Here is a 17,661-nt window from a genome sequence, read left to right on the forward strand (position 1 = left end):
GATTACACTCTGAGTCACGAGTCAAACGGTCCAACCCCCGTGTCTCTATGATGTTCTGATGTGGAGATATAAGGCTTTGTTTATTCCATTGCTAGGGTGCTCATATTTGGTTGCTAGGGGCGTGGCTTAAAGGATAATTCCGGTATTTAACACTTTGGGTCTCATTTCTGGTTTGTTTTGGATGAACTACAGTGATGGACACAGAAATTTTGACAAAGGGTCGTGTCTTGAGTTTTTGACTTGTTTAGAAATTGTCAAAATTTTTGTGTCCATCACTGTAGTTCATCCAAAACAAACCAGAAATGAGACTCAAAGTGTTAAATACCGGAATTATCCTTTAATACCTCTTGGCAACCACTAGTGATTACCCTCCGAGTCACAAGTAAAACGTTCCAACTGCTGTTTCTCTACAATGTTCTGATGCGGAGATATAAGGCTTTGTTTATTCTGTTGCTAGGGTGCTCATATTTGGTTGCTAGGGGCGTGGCTTGGGAGTGGCCAATGATGTGGTCATTGATAACACTCCGAGTCACAAATAAAACGGTCCAACCCCCGTGTCTCTACAATGTTCTGATGTCAAGATATAACTGTTTGAATTTTATGTTGCTAGGGTGCTCAAAAGTGGTTGTTGGGGCGTGGCTTAATATCTATCTAAGGATCCTGAAAGACTGATTGGATGCCTGAGTAAAATGAGCCCACCACCATGGCTCTATGACACTGTGGTGCAAAGATATTCATCTGGGCATTTTATAATGGGAGTCTAAGGGATAGGTTGCTAGGGTGCCCAAAATGGTTGCTAGGGTAACCTTACACCCCATTGTGGGGTACATCCTGACATAGTCTAGCACCCTCTTCAAATTTAGTAACCCACATGTTTCTACGAAATACTCGCTCAGGCCTATGACCCATCAAACTTTTTCCCAATGTTAAGTCTATGGGATTTTCGCCCATTGACTTTGTATGGGAGATATCGGGGGCCTCTTACACCCCAGGGGTACAGCTTACACCCCAATGTGATGTTTGTTCTTACAGAGTCTACCACGCTCTTCAAATGTTGTAACCCACAGGTTTCTACAAAATCCTTGAGCGGAGCTATAATCTTTCAAATTTCAACCCAATGGTAAGTCAATGGGATTTTTCGGGTGTTTTTTTGCCCCCCTTTCGGAAATCCTGCACCGGATCGCTTATAAAAGATATAGCGATTTGAGCCCTCTTTCATGGGTCTATGACAAACCGTGCGGGACGAGTTACGCGCCGAAATTTTGTCCAGAAATAATAATAAAAATAATATCCCTGAGCAATAGTAATAGTGATGCCATGCATAAATGCAAGCACCACTAATAAGTTTAAGTGTAACAACAGTATGTTGGCTTTCTCAAGCCAACATAATAAGTTTAAATACAATATTAGTATGTTGGCTTTGTCAAGCCAACATAATAATAATATCCCTGAGCAATAATAATAGTGATGTCTTGCATAAATGCAAGAACCACTAATAATAAGTATGAGCAATAATAATAGTGATGCCTTGCATAAATGCAAGCACCACTAATAATAAGTATGAGCAATAATAATAGTGATGCTTTGCATAACTGCAAGCACCCTCTAATAATATCCCTGAGCAATAATAATAGTGATGCCTTGCATAAATGCAAGCACCACTAATAATAATATCCCTGAGGAATAATAATAGTGATGCCTTGCATAAATGCAAGCACCACTATTAATAATAAGTATGAGCAATAATAATAGTGATGCCTTGCATAAATGCATGTACCACTAATTATATCCCTGAGGATTAATAATAGTGATGCCTTGCATAAATGCAAGCACCACTAATAATAAGTTTAAGTAGCATTTCAATAAGTTGGCTTTCTCAAGCCAACTTAATTAATAAAATTATGGCCTGTATTCAGCCGTTAAGAGGACGAATATTAGTGTCACCCTCTTGACATCAGCAACAATGTGTTTCAGTTATTAACTGGCCACCATTTGTCAAAAATATTATTTGATATGACTGAATACGTTTAAATATCTTCATAAGATAGCAAATGCATGTATACAGTCTTAACAGCAGTGGCGGTTCTAGACAAATTTCACTAGGGGGGCCCAAGGAGGGGCCAGTGTTTTACCAGAGGGGCATATAAAGAAATGGCAAGAAATTATATTTAAAGGTTATAGAGGTGGTTACAGGAATTAGTTTAAGATAGGACTAGGCCTTAGTTTAATTAGGAAATATAACTAGATTTAACATACATTATACATTACTTGTCTCCATTTTGAAGCAAAACAAAGCTGTATTTTAAGATATGGCATTGCAAGTTGTTTTCAGTTTGGACAGCTCTTACATTTATTTTAGTCTAGGACTAGTCCCTTTCCAGGAAACTACCCCGTAAACTTTATTTTACTTTACAATCATATACTTTTTTATTTAATACAAGAGTTAGTGCAGGTGCAAAAGAGGAGCTGGGCTCTTTTCTAAAGCCCCCCAACTGAAAAGCATGTAAGCCTACTCAATAAACTTTATGAAATGAAAACATTTATAAAGACAAACGTTTGTTTTAGTTTACATATAAACACACATTGCTAGACAGTTAGGGACCACAATCGAATCAACATTTAAAATAATATTTATTTTAAATTGTAAAAATTTTTATATGTAACATTTAATAATATTCCTCCAATTTTATGCACGTATATGTAAGAGCATAATTACAGCGCTTTTTACAATGTGTAAACTTTAAAAAGTTAGCGAGATGTTGGTTTTGCTGGTTGTTGATGAGTAACAGCTGTAAATGATCACAACACGCTTAACGCAGCCACGTCACAGGAGAACAAGTGAACAGTGTCCCGATGTGAAGTGAGCTAGAGTCCTTACCAGTGCCCAAACCTGCATACACATTCTCAACATCGGGAGATTGGGAACAAATTGAGACACTTGCCGAGCAGCACCCACAAGCGACTACAGTGGTTGGGTGCGCCGCTCTAATTTGCCCGTGTAGAACGTTGCGTCGCATTAGTTCCGCTTTTGGCGCTCGCGTGTAAAATCAAAATAAATGTATACTTTTTTATTTGGTCAACACGGGGTGGCCACAGGGGTGGCCAGGGACATGTCTACAGAGGCACGGGCCACCCTTGGCCTCCGTGTAGAACCGCCACTGCTTAACAGTGTATCTATAATGTAGCAAACACACCTAAACTGTTCAAGATTTTGAATTATTTTGTTATACAAAATGCTGTACAGTAGATACAGCTTAATATCTGTTAACATATTATTAAACAAACTGTTTAGAGACATCTGCTTCTAGATACTTTATGACAGATGTCCCCCTGACTTTATATGTAAATTATAATTGAGCAAAGGCTATTAATTCTAATAGAGTCCAATTTATGCTGAATTTGAGCAGCTGTAAGAGACTGCAGTGTCATACCCATTCACTCATGCGTTTAAACTCTTGTCTTTCCTCCAGGTGTAACTGAACAGTTTTTCAGATAAAAGCAAGGCCACTTGACCTTTTACCCTTGTGCACCTGGACCAGGTGCAGCCCACTGCTAGCTAATCTGCTTTTTAGCATTGCACAGGACTCTCAATGTTTTTCTCCCATAAACTCATTCACAATTAGATGTCTGAAGTAGAAATGACAGTAAAAAATGTGCTTTACACTAAGCATGTAATGTACACCAATTATGTAAATTGCAGTTTTACAGATGGCTCAGTGTTTATTACAGAAAAACCATGGAGTAAACTGGGGGTTTGGTGTATGATCACACCACTGGTATTACATTTTGTGTTTGCTTCCATTGACAGTCATTTCATTATTCATCATTAAAGGGATAGTTCACCCAAAAATGAAAATTCTGTCATTATTTACTCAATCTTATGTTGTTACAAACCTGTATAAATTCCTTTGTTCTGATGAACACAAAGGAAGATATTTAGAGAAATGTTTGTAACCAAACCGTTTGTGGACCCCATTTACTTCCATAGTATTATTTTTCCCGACTATGGAAGTGAATGGGGTCCACCAAAGGTTTGGTTACAAACATTCCTCAAAATATCTTCCTTCGTGTTAGTCAGAACAAAGAAATTTATATGGGTTTGTAACAACATAAGAGTGAGTAAATGATGACAGAATTTTCATTTTTGGGTGAACTATCCCTTTAAACTGGTTGCTAGACTGACTACTGCAGTGACGATAACAGAAGCTCCTTAAATTTCTTAAAATGTGTAAAGTTCTAAATAGCAACACATTTAATGAGAACACCAGAAGACAGACTAGTTTGACTAATTTGGACTTATTTATTATGTTTTCCTGTTTTTTAACCACCCTAAAATGTCATAGTTATATTAAATCAGTAAACAAGTTTTTACAAAAAAAGTTGGCAGCTGAGCTTAGGCAAAAGACAGGGCATGTTTGGGTATTCATTACCATAACAATTCACCCATAGCCAACATCATTTTACAAATGGGGGAGTAAACATCTGTTCCAGATGTCCTATTATCCTGTCAGGCTGCTTAGCTCAGAGCTTCAATCAGCCTCAAAATCAGACACTGAAAGGCCTGGGAGCACTGCACTTTCTTTTGAAAGGCCCACTGGCATGGACATACTTAACAGACTCTGAAACAAGCTGTCTTTTTCTGCTTTTGAGTGAAGTTTGTCTGTGGCATTTGTTCGCTGGTGCTATCATCTGATGTTCCTCTCAGACAGATTTGCCTTTTTAATGCTCTTTGAATACAAAGAGGCTGTTTTGCCATTAGCGATCTGGCCGCAGGGTTTACAAAACCCACTACAAATGTCAATCCTCGCTGGGAAGAGTGATATTTTGTGTAAGCTTAAACATTTATTAGATTAGGAATAAGCAGCCTGGTGCAAGAGACAACTACATATGCATTCTTACTATGTGGGTCAGATAGCCAGTCTTTACTATATTTCTGGTTAATTGGAATGTTGCTACTATTTAGATATGATCCTGCACACTACACTAAATTAACCCTTTGATGCAGAACATGGATACAAAGTGACCCTACAGAGTTTTTTTTGTATGAAATTAATTTAATCATTCAATATAGCAGGTATTTCTCAATTAACTTGTTTTTGATCATCTTATCTTAATTTTTTTGTAAAAAGATTCTAAAGCAAAACATAGGTCTAAAATGACCTGTATTCATTTTCTATGCTATGACCTGTATTAATTTCCTATCTTTAAATCAAGGCTGAGTGTTTCTTTGACAAATCTTATTTTTTCAAATTATTTTTTATTTATTATTTCAGGTATTCATTATATATTTTGTTTTTGATTTCTACAAATCATTAGGGCCCAAAGACAGGTATTTTCGGCTCTGCCTGTTGTATCGGCTGATTGGGAGCAGGGAATCTCTGAGAGCTTACGTCATGATCTGCAGCATAATGACCTGTACCTCTACCTGTACGTGCTGCTGGGGTTGGTAGATCCATCTGCAGACTTCCCAAGTTCATCGATGACTGAGCAGGAGGTGCAGACTGCATAAGAAGATAACAAAAGGTGATATATTTATATTTACAGGTGCAGACAAACCCCCCCCTCCCAAAATACAAATAAACAAAAAGGCAAATATCAAAAATATATCAAACAACTTTACCCCACTACCACTAACGACTTGGCTAACAAGTGCTTTCAGTGAGGCTGGCCTCTCTCTTTATAGGCCAGACGGTAACACTTTAGAATACTGTATCTTACTTACTGCATAACTAATAAGGAATTACTGCAGAATTAATCGTTAGTTCTTCATTAACACTCAAGTCACTAATATTAACTACTAAGGAAAATGTGTTAACTAATCAGTATCTCATAACGGTTTTTAATTATGTTAAGTAACTATTAGTTAATCAGTAACTTATCAATTCAGTCATGCCTCCTGAAGAACTACGATTAAGTAACTACTAATTCTGCTTCAGGAGGAATAACTATTAAGTAACTATTAATGAACTGTGATGCTCAGTATCAGGTTATGGCCTGTCTTCTTATTTACTACTAATGTTAGTCGATTTACTTAGATTTATACCTACTATACTGATATATGTCACATTCAGGTTAAAGTTTGAGCGCACACATTTAATATATATGAGTTTTGTAATATCTCCCGTTTTGTAAGAGAGAAGGGACTGGGGGTTTCCAACTGTCAGCGGAGAGGTATGTTTATATATATATATACATACATTCTCATTATAAAGTAATGACAAATGAATTCTGTATTTAAGGAAATGATCAAAGAATTACCAAATCATTTTCAAAGAATTACTTCGAACCCACTGATAATTAATGCAGAATTACCACATCATTATTAAGGAATTACTAAGAACCTGGAACCGTATTCTAAAGTGAAAACAATGGGAACCCATTGATAATTAATGTAGAATTATTACATCATTATTAAAGAATTACTTCAAACCCACTGTTAATTAATGCAGATTTACCACATCATTATTAAGGAATTACTATGAACCTGGAACCGTATTCTAAAGTGAAAACAATGGGATCCCATTGATGATTAATGCAGAATTACCACATCATTATTAAGGAATTACTAAGAACCTGGAACCGTATTCTAAAGTAAAAACAATGGGATCCCATTGATTATTTCAGAATTACCACATCATTATTAAGGAATTACTAAGAACCTGGAACCGTATTCTAAAGTAAAAACAATGGGATCCCATTGATAATTAATGCAGAATTACCACATCATTATTAAGGAATTACTAAGAACGTCAGGTTACGACTGTAACCATGGTTCCCTGAGATAGGGAACGAGACGCTGTGTCATGGTAATGACATTATGGGGAACGCTATGCAGCGTGACGCACGTGAATATTCTTTCCAACTAGGTCTATATATAGACGCCGGTGGATGACGTCATGTGACGTCGCAACGCGAAGCTATAAATAGCCGGAGAAAATGTAGGTCAAACAGCTTCTGCTAAAAAGAAGCGAATGCTACAGGCACAAGGAGTTATGGCAAAGGGACACAGCGTCTCGTTCCCTATCTCAGGGAACCATGGTTACAGTCGTAACCTGACGTTCCCTTTCAAGGGATACTTGACGCTGTGTCATGGTAATGACATTATGGGGAACGAGATACCCACTACGCCAGTGGTGTAGTCTACGTGATACGCAGGTATACGCCGTATACCCACTAGAAATTGTCAAGGATTTCCGTATACCCACTAAAAATAGCGCGAGGATGCGTAACAGCATGGTTTTGTGACATTATTAAAGTTTAGTCATAATATAGATGTGAAGCATTGACCATTAGCATGCTACACTTGCTACTTTAGCGGGTTGAAATACATATTAGGCTATATACTTCATGCCGAACTGCGCGATCCGATCGGCGTATGAATTTCTATGAAATCAGATTACTATAGTGACGCGAAAGTAACTGGGGAGCAGACTGGCGAGTGACAGCAAAGTACCGCGAGAGAGACTCCAGTTATCACATGGAGAAATCTGCTTTGACTCGCTCTCGCGGTACTTTGACATCACCAAGAGGTCTGCTTAGCGCCAAATGAAGTCGAACCTGCAGTGTAGCTGCTCACGCGACACTGTAAACAAACAGTCTAGACTCTAGAGAAGTGAAGGAGTGCTGCAACATAAAATCCATAGAGTTTACAACGCACATGTGAGTAAACAACATTTAAATCATCAGTCCAGTTTATTACTTTATCTGGAGGTAAGGCTCCAAATGCAATAAAATAAGCCCGTGATTATATCCTGATGGTTTTTAGCTGCCTTCAGTTGCTCTGCATGTTTGCTTGTGCTTCACAGTGTTAAACTTCCCTTCTCTGTGTTCATTTATATATCTACTTTCAAGATGTATATGATCTTAAACTTCTGTTTGGTTTGGGTGTCTAATATTTGGCTACATGATGGTCTTGTAATAATAATTAAGTATAAGCCTATTTTCATTTTTAGACAATGCTTATATTATATGCAAAAATAAGCTTTTATATCAATGACTATGCAAATTAGAGTTAATTCATGGTCATCTTAAATGTGTATTAATTAAAAACATTTACACCATTAAATTACACATGGTAATGTTATCAATAGTTGTCAGATAATAGCTGTTGAAAGATATTTTGTTCTCGTTCAATGCACGTGTTAGCCACAGATTGAAGATTTATTTAATTTTAATTAACAGTTAAATAACTTTTGTCCCTGAGTTAGATGTTGATTAACACTAAACCAGTCTAAAAATCAGTCCAGTTTCCCCAGCTGTAAACCCATTGGCTCTAAAGTCTTTTTTTTTCTTAAAAAAAGAGAACACATTCAGTTTATGTGTTTATGAGAACACTTTCAGAATGCTCTCAGTTACATGATACTGTATGCATCTGTGAGTGTGGTGGTGCTTATGAGGTGTCGCGCTAGGACGAGTAAGCATAAGGGTGAGAGGGAAAAATCACAGTATACTCACTACAAAAATCTAGACTACACCACTGCACTACGCCATAATTAATTGTGACTGTCTGTAAGTGTAAAGGTGTCTACGCACAACTTAAGACATAAAGACCTGAGATCCAGGTAGAAAAGGGAGGTCTAAAATCATAATACCTCATAAAAATGTGTGGGGGAGATCATCCCGCCACACAACAAATATCCTGCATGGAGGTCCCTGACAAAGGGGCCAGATAAGACGCCATACTCCTAGTCGAGTGTGCCCTAATCCGTAGAGGTGAAAGCATATTGCGCACCTCATACGCTATAAAAATAGCCTCCACAATCAATTGTTGATTGTTTGTTTAGAGGAAGGATGTTCTCTCTTGAAGAACCAAACACAGACCAAAGGTTGGTCGGATCTTCTAAGGTGGAAGATCTATTAATGTAAACATCTAAAACCGCTCAGGGCAAAGAAGATGTAGCCTCTGTTGATCCGCCGACTCTTGAGGAGAAGGATAAAAAGCCTGAAAGACCAATGTTCTAGCCACATCGCTAGGAACCTTGGGAACATAACCCGGTCTCGGGTGCAAAAGCCTTAATTTTTCCTGAAGCAAACTCCAGGCTAAAGAAGAAGCTGATAAGCTTGAAAGTTGCCCACTTTCCTCGGAGAAGTGTTGGATAATAAAAAGGCTAACTCCAGTGACAGAAACTTATTTGTACACAAGTCAATGCGTTCGAAAGGTGCCATAAAGAGCCCTTTTAGAACTACTGCCAGGTCCCATACTAGAACTCTGATTTGAGCAGGAGGCCTCATCCTAAATGTACCACGCATAAAGGCGTGAAGGCAGAGATAGCCGCAGCATCTACTCCGATAGTAAATGGATATAAACCAGATGAAAAAATGGTATTGTAAAAATTCCAGAACTGAAGCCAATGGGCAGTTTGGAAGTAAATGTTTGTCACTACACTGAGTAGTGAATAATCTCTATTTAAAATAGCCTTAATGTCGTCTGGAGCGAACTCCAGGCATGAAGAAGCAGCTGATAAGCTTGTTAGTCACTCACTCTCCTCAGAGAAGTGATGCTACTACCCATAGAGCCCTCAGGGATATGAGTGTGAAACCAGAGATAGCCTCAGCATATACTCTGGGTATAAACCGGATAAAAGACTGGTATTGTAAAAAATTCCAGAACTGAAGCCACTGGGCAGTTTGGAACTAAATATTTGTCACTACACCAAGTAGTGAATAATTTAAAATAGCCTTAATTCATCTTAAACGAACTCCAGGCATGAATAAGAAGCTGATAAGCTTGTAAGTCACTCACTCTCCTCAGAGAAGTGATGGCTAATAAATAGGCTAACCTCAGTGACAGATATTTATCTGTACACGAGTCAATGGGTTCGAAAGAGGTCATAAGGAGCCCTTTCAAAACTACTACCCATCGAGCCCTCAGGGATATGAGTGTGAAACCAGAGATACTTCAGTGACAGAAATGTATCTGTACATGAGTCAATGTGTTCGAAAGAGGCCATGAAAAGGGCTTTCAAACAACTTCAGATAGAGCCCTTAGTAATAGGAGTATAAAAAACAGAGATAGCCGCAGCCTATACTCTGGTAGTAAATGGATATAAACCGGATGAAAACCGATTTTGTAAAAATTCCAGAACTGAAGCCACTGGGCAGTTTGGAAATAAATGTTTGTCACTAAACAGAGTAGTGAATAGTCTCCATTTAAAATAGCCTTAATTTCGTCTGGAGCGAACTCCAGGCATGAACAAGAAGCCCAAGCCCTGTTGGGTCAGGATGCGAAAGGGAAAAACCACAATGGGCAATGAGTCGTCCCTCGAGACGCAGATAAGTCGACTTTGGCTCGACCAAACCAATTTCAGATCTCCATCACCACTTCTGGGTGGAATCCTTATTCCCCCGGCCTCAGCCCCTGCCTCGACAGGGTGTCTGCTCTCACATTTTGGACTCCGGGGATGTCTAAATGACAAAAAATTTCCTGTGAGACCAAAGGAGAACCTGATGCACCAGTCTGTATAGAGGGCGCGACCTCAGGTCTCCCTAATACTGGATGCTGCTGCCAACCGACCTAACACTCTAGAAAGTGCTTTACAGTGTAAAGTTGGCCTTATCTGATCCTAGACACTAATGCCAGGATCGAATCTGTGTGTGCAGGAGACATATGTGCCTACATCTTCACTGAGTCCCAAGTTACCCAAAGAAATTATTTTTTCTGCTAGGGTGTTAAAATGCCCTTTTTGGCGTTGTTCCGTAGCCCTAGGCGCTTCATATGAGGGTTTACGACATCTCGATGCCGAACTGCCATCTCTCCAGACTGGACTTACACTAGCCAGTAATCTATGTAATTAAGTATTTGGATCCCTTGAAATCTCAGAGGAGCAAGGGTTAAATCCATGCATTATGCGCTGTGGAAGAACTACGCTGAACGGCAGAACCCGATATTAGTATGCTTTGCCCCCGGAAGCAAACCTGGGAAATTCCAGATGTAGCAGGAGGATAGATATATACATAGGGTTCCTTTAAATGTATCATGACGAACCAGTCCTCAGACCTGATTGACACCACAATAGAAGGAATTGTCATTTTTAGAATTGTATCTCCTCAGAGATCGATCTAAATAGGCCTCAGCCCTCCATCCTTCTTTGGTACAATACCTCTAGCAGCCATTTTGTGACATTTTATAATTTTTCTCCACTCGTGGAAAAAAAATACACTAAAAAGGAGAGTGATTCCGGAAATCGAATGCTCACTGCCCTGAAGCGGAGGACCAGCAGGGCACAGCTGAGCTACTAAAATGCCCTATTGTTCTGTTTTATATGTCTTTTTTAATGGAGACAAAAAATAAGTCTTCTTTAATAAAGACGGAACATAAGGGGTTAACAAACTATGTTGTATGTGAGGGCACATCAAGCGCAGGTTTTATCTGCGCTCTCATGAGGGGTGCCCCAAAAGGCAACGTGTGAACGACAGGTCCCCTTTAACGCAGCCTTATGATTTGAGACAATGACTGCTCTCAGATCAGTCTTTATATGCCTCTATGGTTGCTGGTTGTTGTTTCGTCCCCCAGGCTCTCTGATGGAGAGGGGGGGCACGAGAGATAACACTCTGTTTTTTATTATCTGTATGTTGTGAAAACTGATGCAGATTCTGGGGGGAAACCACGTCGAGGAAAAACCCCTTTCTTTAGTAGCACGGAGAGAAAAGTCTGCCGCTCTCCTGAGCTCATCTAATATTTCAGGATTCAAGTTTACCCTTAATTTCATCCAATAAATCTGCTTGATATACGTGAAGAATGCCGATATTGCGAAGGCAAGCTCCAGCGCGACCCGCGACCATATAAACGTGTTTATCTATTTATATTGTTGCTGTCTCTCGCAACAAATAAACCGCGAGAACCTTTCAATACGGGGCATTTGCCGTATCTGGATTATTTAAAAAAACCCAAAATGGTTGAGAAACTCGCTGATGTGTTTAACAATAAATGATAGGAATCTGCATGGTCTTCCGTTTAATAACTTCTCAGTGTAAATCAGAGAAGAAAGTGAAACCTCTTTCGTCAAGTTCACTGGCAGCCTTCATATTTTGATCGAGTGCTGGCCAGTCAATATTAAATTGTTACAGCCGATCGGGTCACAACATAATTCTTCGTAACATGGAGAAAAGGTATTATCAGTAAGCTCATTTGTGTTTTTTGTATAAACATTAATTACATCTAGATCCTCAGAACTAGAGTAATTCACCGCACTCGGTTAAAACGGGTAAAGCCGACTCACGGGCACCCGTTGAAACACGAGGCTTGCAAGGTTTGTTTGATCAAACAAAACCATCGAGAGCGGAGTATTTAAATAGTATTTTCTCACAATGCCCGCACGCCTCCCCCTCGGGGAAAGCGTGCGTGTATTCCGCACCAAACACACACACACAAAGCTTGTGCTATCCCCGTCAGTAATAATCTAGGACAGGGGGTAACACACTTCTAAATCCCTTTCTTTATCCATGTTTTCCTAGTTTTTTAAACTAATCTAATCTAATCTAATCTAATCTCACTAGATATAGAATTAGACACATTCACATTCACACAAGCGTTCGCTGAAAATAGGAAAAGCTGTTTGACCTACATTTTCTCCGGCTATTTATAGCTTCGCATTGCGACGTCACATGACGTCATCCGCCGGCGTCTATATATAGACCTAGTTGGAAAGAATATTCACGTGCGTCACGCTGCATAGCGTTCCCCATAATGTCATTACCATGACACAGCGTCAAGTATCCCTTGAAAGGGAACCTGGAACCGTATTCTAAAGTGAAAACAATGGGAATCCATTGATAATCAATGCAGAGTTACATCATCATTATTAAGGAATTACTACGAACCTGGAACCGTATTGTAAAGTGAAAACAATGGGAACCCATTGATAATTAATGCAGAATTACCACATCATTATTAAGGAATTACTAAGAACCTGGAACCGTATTCTAAAGTGAAAACAATGGGAACCCATTGATAATTAATGCAGAATTACCACATCATTATTAAGGAATTACTAAGAACCTGGAACAGTATTCTAAAGTGAAAACAATGGGAACCTATTGATAATTAATGCAGAATTACCACATCATTATTAAGGAATTACTAAGAACCTGGAACAGTATTCTAAAGTGAAAACAATGGGAACCCATTGATAATTAATGCAGAATTACCACATCATTATTAAAGGGACCATTTAACATGTCCGCCCAAAAAAAATCAATTCATACTCCACACTCCAAACAGACGGGGGCAGTATACCTCCAGAAAAGTGAGTTGGTCTATTTTAATTTAGCAGCTGCAAATTTAGCAGCATATATCAAGTTTGATTTACATTAGCAACTAAGTTATCATTAGTCACAAAAAAAACATTCCGTCTCATTAAAATTGCAATGTTTTCCACTACGTTTCGTGCGTCCATTTGGTGTTCATTATAATCGAAGACATTTCAAGCTTCTTAGCTAATGTTACATTTTAGCATCAGCTTGGTAGATAACGGGTGAAAACCGGATCGGATCCGTGGGTAGAGCTAACTATTAAACGCTAACAGCTAAGGATGCGCAATAGTTTGCATGCGATAGTCATTGCGCTTCTCGTCAGTGAAGCCGGTTTCTTGATTAAAAGTGAATCGCCATCAGCTGCTTTCAGATGGAGCCACATTTACTGCACAAAGCCGTAGTTCATATACAAGCTGAGCATAGGTTATCGCAATGCCTATTATAAGTGAACTTCTAGCGAAATACTAACAGCATCTTACTTACCAATCGAAAAGAAATGTTGTCATTTCGGAGTCGAACCTCATTTCTTTCATGTCCATTAGTTGTCTCCAGCGATGAAAAGCAGTGCCAGTATTTACTCTGGTTCGGTTACTTTATTTATCATATTTTATTTGTGATTCCGAGCGCGTTGTTCCCTGCAGCAAATGTTTGTGGTAGTGGTAAATGTCTCTTGCTTTAGCCATTCTTCCGCTCTCTTCCCTGAACTGAAATACGTCTGAAACCCCTATTGCAAGGCAGGAAGGCATCAAGGCATGTCCGAATCCATGGCTGTCCGAATTGCATTTCTCTGAGCTGCCTTCATGAATCTTAAGCCAACAAGTCAGCTGCCTTAGTTTTCGGACGCAGCGGTAGTAGTAGAGGGCTGTACTCTCACACATGCGACTTATTCGTGTATTGCAGTTTGGCTGGCGGTTATGTGCGTGGCCCGCATACCGCCTCCCATGGTCGAAACTGGTATTACAACACCAGTCGGGCTGTAGCTAGTAATTTAGCATGCTAATTCAGATTGATATTTCTGCAGCACTATACCTTGTCATTTTTTTAATGACATCTTTGCCCTTATTTCTTCTCATTCTTTTGATGCGTGTAGCTAATTTTTTTAAATCTTTTACCTCAATTATTACAAATGGCACCTTTAAGGAATTACTAAGAACCTGGAACAGTATTCTAAAGTGAAAACAATGGGAACCCATTAATAATTAAAGTAGAATTATTACATCATTATTAAAAAATTACTTCAAACCCACTGTTAATTAATGCAGAATTACCACATCATTATTAAGGAATTACTTAGAACCTGAAACCATATTCGAAAGTGAAAACAATGGGAACCCATTAATAATTAATGTAGAATTGCCACATCATTCTCAAAGAATTACTTAAAAATTATATTCTAAAGTGAATATTTAGCAAACTATATGGAAGTAAATCTGTGCTGTTGGGTTTTGAATTCTAATTCTTAGCACTGAATTTTTTTACATCAAATTTTTAACACCGAATTTTATTTTGCATCTAATTCAGACTTTGAATTTTTAAAGCCATCGAATATCTAGCACTGTTTTTTTTTGCCTATGACATTTTTTTAAATGTTTTTAAAAAATTCAGTGTAAAAAAAATTCAATGTCTAAAAAAATTCAATGAAAAAAAATTCAATGTGTTTTAAAAGATTCAGTGTAAAAACATTCAATGTTTCAAAAGATTTGGTGTAAAAAATTCAATGTCTCAAAAAATTCAGTGCAAAATAATTCAACGTCTCAAAAAATTCAGTGTAAAAATATTCAGAGTCAACATCCGGGGAAGCAAAGAGAAGCAATCGATCCCTGTATCAAATCATTCAACATCCAGCCAATCATTTACGCTCCATTGGTCACGTGACACCGAAACGGGAAGTGGGTGAAGTTCAGGCAAAGGGTTTATTTGCATTAACATACGAACACATTTTTCACATCTGGCAGATCGTATCATCAGTTTATCAGGACACAGTCCGTTTACATTTATCAACATCAAAGTGGCTTCTGTATCTGGATGTGTGATCGATCCCTGTGGGGGGAGACGCGCTGGATGAATAGCTGTCAATCACAAATGGCTACAACTGGCTTTAACCATATGATTTAGGGTTGTCGCGGTAACCGCACTCCCGTATTGTACAGTTCTACTGAGAAGCAAACAGCAGAGAATAACTAGCAACCCTAATAACCGTGATTCACCTTTTTAGCTTTATATTTTAAGCTTTAAAGGTTTTATCTTTGCTTATTAATATTTGCAGCGTCCGCACCGCGTACTTTACCTGAACTCGACTTTCACCCACATGCTTTTTACCAACAAAATTAATGTGAAACATGAGGATGACAATCTCGACTTCACTGTTTTAGTCTGCCTTAATAACGTGCTTTAGGCTCTGTCTGAACTTATACGTTTTTGTTCTGTAGCCTACTTTGTTCACTCACATATTTCTATATCAACAATAAACTGTTGTTACCTTTGTTTCCTGATAAGTTTAATATGATTTAAATAAAAGAGCTAACAATTTCCTAAATTTCCTGTTCATGTCTCCCTCTAGTCTAGTGTGTAAGAAGTGAAGTAATGTAATTTACAAACACATTTAGGTATAAGAAACTTACTTTGCATAAAACCAACACTGAGCAAATGTATTTGGTCAATTTTATTATGGTTAGTACGTGTTTAACCTAAAACGTGTTAAATGAGATAGAAACTGCTGACTGACCAACATTCACATAATGACCCATGGATATGTCGCCATGGAAACTCAAACATTAAAACGATCCATTAAATTCTGCTACTAAATATTAAATTAAATCTCTACATTAATAGTTGGAACATATTAAACATATGCCTGAATAACTTAAAAATACGAGCAGGAGTGTTAAAATGCGCTCCATTACCTAACCTCCTTTATTTTTGACAGCTGTCAGGGAGAAGATTAATGATAGTTAGCGGTGTTTTGTGTGACGTTGACCTGTAAATGCAGATTCCATGGCTGGATTGAGTGAGATCCGTCCTCGGCTGCGTTTGTGATCGGAATGTTATCCGTTCTTGCGCCACACATCAAGATGGATAAATAAAACACAACGAAAATTCTTCTGTGTATTTTGTTTAAAGATTTGCCTAAAGCGCCATCACATTCAAAGCCCTGTGTTCTTAGTTTATATGTATGAGATTTTTAATGTTTGAATTAAAAGAAATTCCAAAACATTTTCCCGCAATCTTTTTAACACTTTAGGGTCAGTAAAATGTTTTATGATTTGTTGTTAAAAATCTGTTCAATGATTGGTTAAAGCCTACGCGACTGCCGCTCACGAAAAGATAAAGGGCGTATTCCAATAGCATACTATCCCTATGCCATATTCCCTTCGAAGATCAGAACACTTGATGTATAAACTCTAGAGAAAGTTGCACAATTGTCTCATGGTGTGGTCAATTCAAATAGACTTGGCAAATAGAGCAATGAAAAACGCACATCAGTTTCTCTTTATTTGGATCGACTGTGTGACATCCCCTTCCTGAAGTGCCCTTCAAGGGCGCTAAAACGCCATTTGGAATTCACCCCGCTTTCAGCATGAACTTGACTGCCGCGTCCCATCTCAAAGGCCGATAAAACAGCTGGAGTACTAATAAAAACATCAGTAAATTAATAGGTTTCAGCAATTCTTCTGAAGAAATGTTACCATATCTTTCTCTGGAAAAATAAGCTGCCTTCAAAGCAAGTGTAATTGCGGATTCATGCGCTTCTAATCTAATTTTCCAAATTGTTCTTTTAAGTCATAATGTAAAAATAACACGGAGACTTACGTTCTTACATAGATGTGTTGTATTTTTATTATTAGGGAAATCAGAGGCGGCCTTAGCTATGTTTCAACCGTTTCAATTGAAACGGGCCCCGCCCTAAAGGAGGGCCCCAGCCCGGCGCAAGAATGTTTGAACGTGGGGCTATGATTCCTGCACGGGGGAGCTCACATTGTCAGTGCCTGTGGATGTTAACCCTTCTAAGTCGATTGACGCTCTAGAGCGTCAAAGTGCGCACCCCTGATATATCTATTAATAACTTCGGAATGGATTATGGTATTAACTTACTTTTTTTTTTATGAAAAAGCTGACATTCGTCTGCATAGACAGTGTTGACTTCCGCGAATGATAAGCCTTCAGTATTTTAGTGCAAATCTATAGTATTTTACCGCAAAACAAGGAAATCTAATTTTATTCTATCTAATGATATGCAAGGCTGTTGGGGTGTGTGAACCAATCACAGATCTGTGTGTGAACCAAACAAAAAATGACGTTGTCAGCATGGCCTAGGAACGTAAAAAAGGGGAGGGGGTTGGAATCATTTCCACCTGGGATTCCCACCTGCGATTGACGCAACTTTTTCATACACGGTCTTTGGACGCGCAC

The sequence above is a fragment of the Paramisgurnus dabryanus genome, chromosome 5 (assembly GCF_030506205.2).
Source record: "Paramisgurnus dabryanus chromosome 5, PD_genome_1.1, whole genome shotgun sequence".
NCBI lineage: Eukaryota > Metazoa > Chordata > Actinopteri > Cypriniformes > Cobitidae > Paramisgurnus > Paramisgurnus dabryanus.